Raw genomic sequence first — 12,932 nt, 5'->3', positions numbered from 1 at the left:
AATAGAATAACTTACATCTATCGGAACACCCCTCGTTTTAATCATTACAGGTACTCCCAATCAAAATTTACGGTGGAAATATGAGCAATTTTTGGCTAGTAAGACCCCTCGTCGAATTCAAGACATAGTTTGAGCAATAGACGCTCCACACTGCTCATAAAAATTTTTTCTTTTAGAAAAAAAAGAATTAATAAAAGAACAAAGGGAAGTAAACAAAAACACAAGCTTTTGAGGGAAAAGAATAACTTACATTTGTGAGAGCACCATTTTGTTTTAATAATTAAAGGCATTCGAGATCGACCTCTAAGGTGGAGATATGAGCAATTTCTGACTAGTACTCCCCCTTGTCGAATTCTACTAGTGGTTTGAGCAATGGGCAGTTGCGAATAGATAATTTAGAGAGGGAAGAGTGTTTCCCTATTACTGGAAGGGATTGGAGATTATGGCAATACCCGATGGTCAGCATAGAGAGGGAGGACGGCAGAGCTGTTTTGGGAAGTGATTGGAGTTAATAGCAACTGCTGATAGCTAAACTTTGAAGCGAAGTGAGGTGCCGAAGACCTTCGGTCGGTAGTGAATGATGCTCATGACGGTCGTATAAACTTAGCCTAGAAAGAGAGGAGGGAAGCCCTTGTTCCAGTAGTGACTGAATTTGAGGTAAATCGTAAATCCATTGATATTCAAGAGAGGTGAGGCTTTTGAGAAATTGGCTGCTTAATGTTTTCAGATTACGTATGGTAAGACTTTGAATAGAGCAAGGCAACTCCCAATTCTCACCACCAAAGATCTCTTCGTCACTGCCATTGTGGTAGATCTCCAACTCTCTGAGAGAGGGGAGTCTCTGTAGACGCCACTCCTTTTGGTCATTCACCAGTTTCTCGCAATCACTGATCACAAGGACTTGTAAATTGACGGGCAATCCTCCATCAGGAGTTCCTGCACATGTTCTGACAGCTGCTTCAGCTTCTGGCAATTGTAAATATGCAATAGCATCATCTGAGTCCCACATGCCACCGAAAGTATTTCAATATTCTTACAACAACTAATATTGAGTGTTTCAGTCCCATAAGGAATCAAAAAACTAGTAAGCTTTTGGCATCTCCATATAGAATCACATTCCTCCAGTTTCAGTTTCCAGCAACGACATATCCTTATTGTCTTCAATGTACTCGGCAGAGTGCTAGTAGGCAAGGAGGCAAGAGAGTTGCAACCACTAATATCTAATTCCTCAATCTGCTTCATTCCCTCAAGTTGGGAGGTAAACAGTTCAGCTTCATCAAAAATAACTCCAGCCTTTGGAGAACCATCAACTCCAAACCATTTTAAACTTAAAAGTTGGATGGGTGTCTCAAAATTGAGTTCAGGTCATCTTGAGATTCTCAATTTCGTCAGAGAACAAAGATTCTCAGGCAACTTCCCCATCAACTTGGGGCAATCTTTAATGGAAAGGTCCTGAAGTGCAGGAAACTCTCCGTTCCCTAGTACATGTCACTGCTTCCACTCAGGCATCTTTGCAAATTCAAGCTTCTCAAGAGAGTTAAAAGGCTTTTTGGAGGACGGACTACCATAGAAGTCCTCCGTTATCTCTGTTATGGAATGCATCGCTCTAATGGAAAGGAATTTCAAAGAAGGAAGTTGTCCTAGTGTTCGCAAGGAAAAACAGTCCTTGCAGTTGCTAAAAGACAATTGTACTATCAGCTTAAGAAACGAATGATCAGCTAGCCAATTTGGAAATTGTATTGTGACGTCCCAAAAACCTCATGGGCATGACTGGCTCCCGCTAACAACACTTGTCGGGAGAAACAATTTTCCATACATTCACAATGTATATAGCACTGAGATAAAATGTGTACAACTTCAAATACACGATATAATCATTAAACGCAAAGTAATGATCCAACAAGATGTCGCGTAACAATTTATGAAAACAAAAGTAGTTTAGGTAACAAATCTCTAACCCAAACCCCACACTAGACCATGGAGCATCTAAACAAAGTTACATGAGTTCAGCTTTAGGGCATGCAACCCAACAAAAGGAAATATAAGCTAAAAATAACTAAAGCTGGACAATAGCCTCCACGAACAGTTTGAAGGTTCACCTTACCAACAGAATCCACACGTAAGGATCGTTAGCCACAAGTCTCTCTCTCCGCAAACATATCTGCAGGTATACAAGTAAGGAGTGAGCTATATAAATATGACCCAGTAAGATCCTCGACTTGCTACTTTAAGTACTCCTGAGACAAGTATTACAAAATACAACAACACCAAGAACATATGGTTATTACACACAGGAAGTATATCATAATAAGATGTCCAACGAGACCAAAAATCATTCATCGGAAACTATATATCTCAACATAATTTATACCAAGTACTTATCACCATTTGAAATCAAAGTAATAACCCAACATCAAAGTTTCGGGCCACATACACAATGTGCCAAATATATTTGGAGTATACATAATACTCGGGAAACATACACAATGTCCCATATCATCAAAAAGCATACACAATGCTAAGGAATGCATACACAATGCTCAAAGGAAGCAAACACAATGTCTCAACAAAATTAGGAAGCATACACAGTGCCCCAATCTCACAGTACACAATCATATCACATCAAGAAATAATTTATAAAAGGAGTATTAGTATTCTTAAGCATAAAGTATATGTGTCTGGCCTTGAAGACCGTCGATTCTGCCAAGCACACACTCGTCCCAACACATGGACCAGGCGGATATAAATATATCTTAAAAACAAATTTGAAAAGTAAGCACCCAAAGTTTAAAGTCTCACATACTTCGCAAATGACAAGTTCCTCAACCTTGCAATATGTAGTACACCAACCAAAGAGCCTCCAATGATTTCAATCTAATAAAAACATTACTTAACGATGTCAATTGTTCTAGACGATGTCAAGTCTCAATACTCCTAACCTTCTAGCTTAAAGCTAAACCTTAGTATCTCATACCTTAAGCGATGAATTAAAAATTATCTCTATCCAACCTAATTTCTCAATAATAATCTCATACAAATTAGTTACCTAACCATTTGATCTCATTAGCTATAAACATTATAAGAAATTCTTAAATGTGTATTCAAAACTCCACTAATGCAAAGAATTTGCAAAGTTGTACAACAAGGACTTTTGTTTTCACATTCAGGAAGTTAACATATCTAAAATCAATTAATATCAATACAAAATCAGGAGTCCCACAACATGAATATGATCCCTTTTCTCTCTCTACCCATTGCTCAATCATTACATCATCAAAACAATCATTAACTGTCCTGACCCAAACCGAGGCCCTGGCTGTAACGAGCATCCCAAACCATGAAGGCTCAAACACCCTTCCACATCTGATAATCATGCATAAAATTCATACAATAAAAGAAGATGCAGAATTGTAAATCATTACGGAAACATGGTCATACTCTGATTTTAATTTAACAATAAGGAAAGAGATGTAACAACATCTAGACCACATCTAGTTCAGTCTGCGAAATCTCTACTACATCTGAAAACAACAACTGTCTGAAACTGGGACAAGGCCCCCAATGGTCCTAAACCAAAATAAATAACATAATCTGAAAGACATAGGCCTTTTGGAATAAAGAAGGCTCACCAACTGCACACATCACTGTTGTCTGAAAACTCTACAACTTAGCAGGACTCCTGAACTGAGCTTTTGATCCTGGGGTGGGGGGTCAATACAATTGTACTGGTATGCAGAGCAAATCCAAAATAATAATTTATATTCAACATATAAGAGAGAAATTTAAAATAATTCATAAATAATTATCATATGGTAAAAAATTTCATGGGCATTTTCAAATGACTCTGTAAAATCATCTGAAATCTGTGACACTCTTTGTTTTACTTCTGCGCTAGGTGGTATACCCTACAACTCTGAAATTCCATGGGCTATATGGAATCCGCCATTAACTCGGCGGCCAATCTCCCAACCCAAGTGTGCCGCAAGGGTCGGAGTCTCTGACTCTGCTACGTCACACGGCCGTCGCAGCATAAAATAAATTATCCGGATTGGCAAATCACGATTTTAGGCTAAGAGTAACTTGAACTCAAGCCTTCTTCGATTAACCACCTAAGACTCTTTAAGCCCATTTTTAACTCTTTCAAAAACATGCATTTTCAAAAAACATACTCTGAAAACATATTCTCTTATGGCATACATACTTATGGTATCATCATACCATTGACTTGCAAGTCACATCTCTGAGCCATTATTAGCATATTACACTCTCTGTTTTCAAAACATAAATTCGGGACTACTATATCAATAAATCATTTCAAAGAACTCTTTCTTTAAAACTCATGTAAACACATGTATGCAACTCTCTTTGTCAAACTTTCAATTATGCAAGGTGGCCCTGTCAAAGCTCTTAATCTCATGCAAATCTTTCTCTTTTAACAAAATATATTTACATCAAGAAACTCCCTCTCTTAAATATCTAAATCATGCTCAAATACTATTGTATTTGAGTAAACTATTTTCAAGCCATAAATCATGTATTTCAAATCCTTCACATTAAGATCATAAACTTAAAGTTATCACAAGAGAGGGATTTCATCAGTTGTGCTCTCAAACAATCTTCAATCTAAATTTTCATACGTATACATATACATGTAAATCAATTTAAGGGGGAAAGGCCTAAAGAACAAAACATGTAAATCAATTTAAGGGGGAAAGGCCTAAAGAACAAATCAACAATACAATTAAAAATTCATAATGCATAATAAAGTCATGTATTTTGAAACCCCTTTCTAAAATTCATGCTTGATAATCTTTAAATCATGTTCAGGTGTTTACAAGCCCGTGTAGTTTTAAGGATAAACTCACGTACCTTAAATTAGAAGCTTTTGAATGAACTCTCGCATTAGGGATACGATACGTATGATTGATGGATGCTTCTTGTAGCCCTCGCAATAGGAATTCCGATTCTTGAAGAATTAAGGAAAAGCTATGGTTAAATCTTGAGATATGTTGATTTTTGGGTTGAAACCCTAATGAGTGTTCTTGGTGATTTTGGGAGAAAATAATGTTATTTTGTTGTTTGGGCAGTTTAATCCCGTGTTATGGCTGAATAGGGGATGAAAAATACCACTTTTGCCCTTAAAAATGCAAAAATAGAACCTGGAAATTGTGTGTGTGCGACAGAGCGTGCATTGCATGCTAATCGCACGATGCTACTATCTCAGTCACGAAAATGCCATAACTTTTTGCTCAAGAATCTGATTTTGAAGAAATTGGTATCGTTGGAAAGATAATTCGAAGAGCTTTCAATCGATATATAGTAGGCCCTCGAATAAGTTATATACAAAGATTTATGGTCGATTGAAAGTGACCCAAGTTTCGACGCTCACTCAAACTCGAATGATAGGAAAGCTTTCAACTCGTCCTTGAGTTGGGGGACCTCTATGATCTCAATTCATGCTCAAATAGGTCCACACACTACATAATTGATTAACATGCCAAATTTGTATAGGATTTATGGCTTTTGGATCATCTACGCATAGAAATGATGATTTTCGTTCTAGCCCAAAATGCGGGGTGTTACATTAACTAATCAACAGCTTCCACTTTATCTCGTTAACTCCATTAGGACCAATCTTCCCAAATACTCTTTGTGTGCACAGTTTTCACGCTAAAGAATTAGGAACAAGATGTGTACCTTATAAATATGAAGTTTTGCAAGTGAGTGTTACTGGCTAATAATATTATTCTACGCTGTTGGCTCGCTCTTTTCCAAGAGTAAAGAGACCAATTGCCCTAATTCTTTTCTTTTCTACTCCTTTGAAGAAGTTGCTGAGTTTGAAAACTTAAGAAACTATTTACCCTACCTTTTACTCCCTCATTAGAATGTGCAGCCACAAATATAAGAGGAGAGGGTTTTTGTCTATTGGTGGATTTTTGTCTTTTGGCTTGCCGACTTTAATTATATTAATTAATTAATTAATTAATTAATTAATTAATAATAATAATGGCTAAATTAACCACTTACCCCTCATTAAAATCTGGATTATTACATTATCCCCAACTTAAAATAATGTTCGTCGTCAAATGTGACAAGAGTCATACATGAAATGTCAAATGAGTGGGAAAATCTAACTCACACGGACAAGTGAAAAATAAGATGATCTCTGAACAACCTAGGTAGCTCGGGCAAATAATTTGAAAACACACCAACAATTTCTCGAACAGTAAGAACGCTATCAATAATAATATTTTCAGCTCGTGCATCATGAACTGTAGCAATAAAATCCAAATACCCATGATCAATCATTCAACGTGCCCTTACATAAACTATTATCTTTTCTTCAGTCACAAAGTCATACTTTTTCACACTAAAAGTGGGTATAATCTTAGCATAATCAAAGCATAAAAAAAATGTTAATCAGTTCATATCCATAATCACATCAAAGTCAAACCTAGACAAGCAAATCAACCATATGGTATCCCTACGCTAAACAAATATCACACAATATCCATAAACTCTATCCATAATAAAGTGTCCCCCACTTGGGTCATAACCATCTATAGCACAATAAGAGTCTCAACTCTTCTTTCTAAGAAAAAAATAGATGGGGATACAAACAAATATGTAGAGCAAAGATCAATAAGAAAATATCCCTCATGAGAACTAACAATATAATACCTGTGACTACCGCATCAGGTGCCTCTGTATCCTGTCTAGCCATAGCGAAGAATCTCGGTGGTCCACCCCCTATTTGAGAAACCTGCGCACCCTGTCGATTTTTTCCATAAGTACCCTGTGGAGAAGCTTTAACCGACTGAGCTGGGGCTTATGCTCCTGAAACATTCCTTTGCACCTGAGTAGTAGCTTGACTAGTCCCAGAATCTCCCTTAGGACAAAACTTAGAAAAATGTCCTTGCTCACCACAAGTATAGCAAGCCCTATTTGTTCCGTAATAATGATCACTGTGATTTCTACCATAATTGGAACACCATGGATGCTGACTTGACTGATAAGAACTGTTACCCTTCCTCTATATCTATTGTTCACCCTGTCTAGCTTAATAATTGTTTCTCAAAGACTGTCCCACGGACTCTGACTGTGTCGGCCTAGACTACCCATAGTAAAAACTACTATTACCCCCAGATTGAGCACCACTAAATACACCTGAACTACGTGTCTTTTTGTTTTCTCAATTAATCTTTTTTATATCATAATAGGACTCAGAACGGAGAGCAGTGTTAAACACCTTAGAATAGGACCCATTACGCATATCGTGTATAACTGGACCACTATAACGAACCTCAAGTCCATCCACAAATCGTCTTACTTTCTCTGATCTGCAACTAAAGATAGAACATACCTAGACAACTCAATAAACTTAGCTTCATACTCAATGACTATCATGGATCCCTATTGTAACTCATTAAACTGGCATCTCATGTCGTCTTATTTGCTCAAAGGAATAAATCTGTCCAAGAATATAGCTGAAAACTCTAACCAAGTGATCGGTGGTAGCCCTACTTGTCTGTCTCTCAAAATGAAAGTCCACCATGCCTCGGAAGACCCTGAGAATACAAAAGTGGTAAATTCTACACCACGAGTCTCTTTTAATCCCAAGGTAGTAAGTATTTTCTCTCATCGATCTAAAAACTTTTGAGGCTCAATAAAAGATGGTGTAGCATCAAACTCTGGTGGCTTAAGATCCATGAAATTCTTAAGATCTTTGGGTTGCCCTACAGCTGTAATCAAATGATCAACTAGTTGAGGTGCCTGAGAAGTTGCAACATTCAACTGAACTTGTGCTTGCATCTGCAAAGTAGCCTGAGGAGTTAAGAGTTTAACCCTGATTAGGCACCAATGCCTCCAGTACATTCAACATTCTTACCACAACATTGGCAGGCAATGTAATACTAGGTACAGCAACACGCGCTGCAGCTAGAGTATCATGACCAACCTGGTCCTGTACTCGCTCAGGATCCACAACTTGGGGCTGACCCCAACTCTTAACTCCATGCTGAGGATTATCCTGTGCCCTAGTTCAAGGCATGGTTGGATGAGACCCAACTTGACCACCACCACGGGCAGAACCATGTCTAGCACCACATCCAGTAGGTGTGTTAAATCAACTAGCAGAGGAAGAACAACGTCTCTTAACCATCTACGAACAATGTTTAAAGTTTAGACTAAATTCAACTCAAGGTACGAATAATAAATGAAAAAGAAAAACTTCCTAGATGTTTTGCAGCCCTAAGTTCATAAGTATGGGTGTCTACATACCAATAAGCAAGAACCTACTAAGTTCTGCTCCATGACCCGGGACCTACAGCCTAGGCTCTGATACCAATTTGGTCACGTCCCAAAAACCTCATGGGCATGACTGGCTCCCGCTAACAACACTTGTCCGGAGAACCAATTTTCCATACATTCACAATGCATACAACACTGAGATAAAAATATATACAACTTCAAATGCATGAAATAATCATTAAACACAAAGTAATGATCCAACAAGATATCGAGTAACGATTTACAAAAAAAAATAGTAGTTTAGGTAACAAATCTCTAACCCAAACCCCATACTAGACCATGGAGCATCTAAACAAAGTTACATGAGTTCAGCTTTCAGGCATACAACCCAATAAAAAGAAATATAAGCTTAAAATAACTAAAGCTGGATGATAGCCTCCACGAATAGTGCAAAGGTTCACCTTACCAACAGAATCCAAACATAAAGATCGTTAGTTACAAGTTTCTCTCTCCGCAACTGTATCTGCAAGTATGCAAGTAAGGAGTGAGCTATATAAATATAACCCAGTAAGATCTTTGACTTGCTACTTTAAGTACTCCTGGGACAAGTATTAGAAAATACAACAACACCAAGAACATTTAGTGATTACATACGGGAAGTATATTATAAGAAGATGTCCAACGAGACCAACAATCATTCATCGGAAACTATATATCTTAATATAATTTATACCAAGTACTTATCACCATTTGAAATCAAAGTAATTAACCAACACCAGAAATTTTGGGCCACATACACAATGTGCCAAATATATCAGGAGTATACACAATACTCGAGAAACATACACAATGTCCTATATCAAATCAAAAAACATACACAATACTAAGGAAGACATACACAATGCTCAAAGGAAGTATACACAATGCCCCAATGAAATTAGAAAGCATGCACAATGCCTCAATCTCACAGTACACAATCATATCACATCACGAAATAATTTATAAAAGGAGTATTAGTATTCTTAAGCATAAAATATATGTTTCTGGCCTTGAAGACCGTCGATTCTACAAAGCACATGCTCGTCCAACACAAGGACCAGGAAGATATAAATATATCTTGAAAACAAATTTGAAAAGCAAAGCACCCAAAGTTTAAAGTCTCACTTACCTCACTAATGACAAGTTCCTCAATCTTGCAATGTGTAGTACACCAACCAAAGAGCCTCCAATGATTTCAATCTAATAAAAACATTAATTAACGATGTCAATTGTGCTAGACGATGTCAAGTCTCAAAACTCCTAACCTTCTAGTTTAAAGCTAAACCTTAGTATCTCATACCTTAAGCGATGAATTAAAAATTATCTCTATCCAACCTAATTTCTCAATAATAATCTCGTACAAATTAGTTACCTAACCATTTGATCTCATTAGCTACAAACATTATAAGAAAATCTTAAATGCGTATTCAAAACTCCACTAATGCAAAGAATTTGCAAAGTTGTACAACAAGGACTTTTGTTTTCACATTCAGGAAGTTAACATATCTAAAATCAATTAATATCAATACAAAATCACGAGTCCCACAATATGAATATGATCCCTTTTCTCTCTCTACTCATTGCTCATCATTACATCATAAAAAAAAATCATTAACTAATCAATAGCTTCCCTCTATCTCGTTAACTCCATTAGGACCAATCCTCCCAAATACTCTTTGTGTGCATGGTTTTAACACTACAGAATTAGGAACAAGATGCGTACCTTATAAATATGAAGTTTCGCAGGTGAGTGTTACTGGCTGATGTTATTCTACATTGTTAGCTCGCTCTCTTCCAAGAGTAAAGAGATCAATTGCCCTAATTCTTTTCTTTGCTACTCCATTGAAGAAGTTGTTGCTTTTGAAAACTTAAGAAACTGATTACCCTACCTTTTACTCCCTCATTAGAATGTGCAGCCACAAATATAAGAGGAGAGGATTTTTGTCTTTTGGAGGATTTTGGTCTTTTGGCTTGCCCACTTTAATTATATTAATTATTAATAATAATAATGGCTATACTACCCACTTACCCCTCATTAAAATTTGGATTATTACATGTATCCTTGGCACTCTTCCAATTTGACACAACATTTTGAAGATGCAATTTGGGTTAAATCATTGACAAGGTCATGCATTAAGAATTCCTATGTGTTCCCTTGAAAAGGATTTCGGACCCTTTCGAATAATGATCTTGATCTTAACTCGAGAAAGAATTGGTTGCCTAAATCTTGAATTCTTTCATCTCCCCGTGGTACTACAAGACCTTTAGCAATCCACAGATGAATAACTTGTTCTTTCCAAATGGATAATCTTTAGGAAATATTGGACAATAGGAAAAACATGGTTGTAAATGTACGGGAAGGTCGTTGTAGCTCAAAATCAACGTTGTTAATATGTCATTGTTCGACAGGTCCCATATTTCACTTCTCAAAATATTTCTCCACCCTTTAACCTCTGATTCGGAGCGTAACAAGCTAGAGAGTGCCTTCAGAGCTAAGGGTAGTCCTTTGCACTTAGCTGTAATTTTTTTATGACCTCTTCAAGTTTCATATGTTCCATAGGATCCCTGTTTTCTAATGAATGTCGACTGAATAAAGCCCAAGAGGCTTCATCAGACAAAGTCCCCACGTTGATTGCCCCGCTACCCATCATCAAGGCAACACTCTCTTTATGTGTCATCACAATGATCTTACTTCCAATACCTCCTTAAACAAAAATCTTCCTCAAGTCATCTCACTCTTTGTAGTTGTCATTCCACATATCATCTAGAACAATGAGAAACCTTTTTTCCATTTATTTTTTCCTTTAATTTGACTTGTAACCGATTAAGATTATTGTCATCCTTTAAGTCAAATGAGCCAATTTCTTGAAGTAACCCTTTTGTTATTCTGAAAGCATTATATGGCTCAGACACACAAAACCAAGCTTTCAAATTAAAATGGATTTTTGCCTTCTCGTCATTGTAAGCATCTTTAGCAAGTGTTGTCTTTCCCACACCCCCATTCCAACAATAGGAACTAAGTCAGATTTTCTCCATTTGAATCCTCAAACAATAAAAGGTCAATCAAATTCTCTATTTCATTCTCCCTACCAAAGACACCAGATTCATCAACCAAAGAAGTTGAAAATCTTCAAATTTTTTGTTTAGTCTATCCAAAATGCTCCTTTAAGCCAATAAGACCAATTTGCTTTTGTAAATCCACCAACGTTTCAATGGTGTCTTCCAAAATCTCCTTTATGTTAAGAAAAAAATCATCACTCAAGCTCAGGTTGAGGTCACTTACTTGCTGGTTGCTTGTTTCTGCAAGATTTCGAAGTTGACCTTCCATCTTAAGCCTCAAAGCCTCATAGTTGACTTGTTCCATTGAGTTTTCAGCGCCGTCCACAGCATCTCAAAGCTCATTAAGCCACTGGCTCACATGTTGATTTGATGCCTGCTTATTCTCTGCGTCACTTAACACAGCTGGAAGGCCAACCAAAGTCATTTTCAGCTTCTTTAAGAGTTGCGCATCATGCTTATTCTTCTAAAACATCTTGAAAAGATCACCCTGAGGAGCAAGCCTATCAAAGAGAACACCCAAAGTTGAAGAGAGAAATGCACCACCAACTGCTAAGCCAATCTCCATTTCTGAAATCTACAAACAAAAAATGATTTTAAGAGTTTTTGAGAAGATAAATGTTGAATGCTAAAAGTAAAGTTCAAACAAGAGTGATTAGTGAGTCAGGTGCTTTTACCATGGTCTATTATCTTACTTTAATACATGATTTTTGTCTCTTTGTATGTAAAAATTAATACTTTGAAGGTCCCGAAGCACCTTTTGTTTTAAAATTTCATTTTTGAGTTGGTGGGTTTGGTGTTAAATGCTAAAGTGGTCCTTATGTCTAAGCTGTTTGTTTTGTCTGCACGTGCCTTTTTGAGGGATCAAATATATATTGTTTTCAACTATGGGGGTAGTTGGGTTTGGAGCTGGTATATAATTAAAAAAATTTGATTTTTTTTATTATTTTTATATTTCTTGTTTTTGTTATCTTACTATCCTGATGTTATTACTGGTTGTGTTTTCATAAACTGTTACGATTATGCTTTTCGTTGGCTCAAGATGTATTCAGCAAAATATGAGAGAGATGTTGATTGTTGGTATATAAAGAAGCGAGCCTTAGATTCTTGTGACTCATTATTCCGAAACCAAAAGCCAACAAGACGAGCTATCACATCCTGCTGGGTTCGACTGGTGTGAATGAAAAAAAACAAGGAAAAGTCTTGGAGGAAAAGTGTACTCACTTAAGGAAAGTATACTTCTCCCACATTGGTGGGAGAAAGCAACTTTTATGTGTTCTTATTGAGAAACACGCCATCAAGTGGATAGTGAGGCAAGAATCAAGAGGTACCTTGTGCCATCGTTGTCGCTTGACTTTAGCTTCAGATCGATTGAAACATTTTTTTGCACCTCAAAAGAGACACAACCCTTCAAGGAAAAGAAACATTGTTTCAAAAAAAGGGGTGACTCGATGTGATTGTTCATAAAAGACATATTATTCCAAAATGGACAGATATGACTGATCCAAAATGATACACCCTTCCATGAACTATTGCTTCCTTTCTGAAGGGGCATTTGATGGCTATAAATACCTGAATTTTTTTCC

General features: G+C 36.9%; 1 pseudogene; it reads right to left on the bottom strand.

The window, feature by feature from the left end:
• Positions 1-274: 274 nt before the first annotated feature.
• Positions 275-11,984, bottom strand: LOC124885293 (annotated as a pseudogene).
• Positions 11,985-12,932: the final 948 nt, after the last annotated feature.

This window comes from Capsicum annuum, chromosome 11 (genome assembly GCF_002878395.1).
Source record: "Capsicum annuum cultivar UCD-10X-F1 chromosome 11, UCD10Xv1.1, whole genome shotgun sequence".
Classification (NCBI taxonomy): domain Eukaryota; kingdom Viridiplantae; phylum Streptophyta; class Magnoliopsida; order Solanales; family Solanaceae; genus Capsicum; species Capsicum annuum.
Note: the sequence above shows the minus strand (reverse complement) of the source record. Positions and strands in the feature narration are given on the sequence as shown.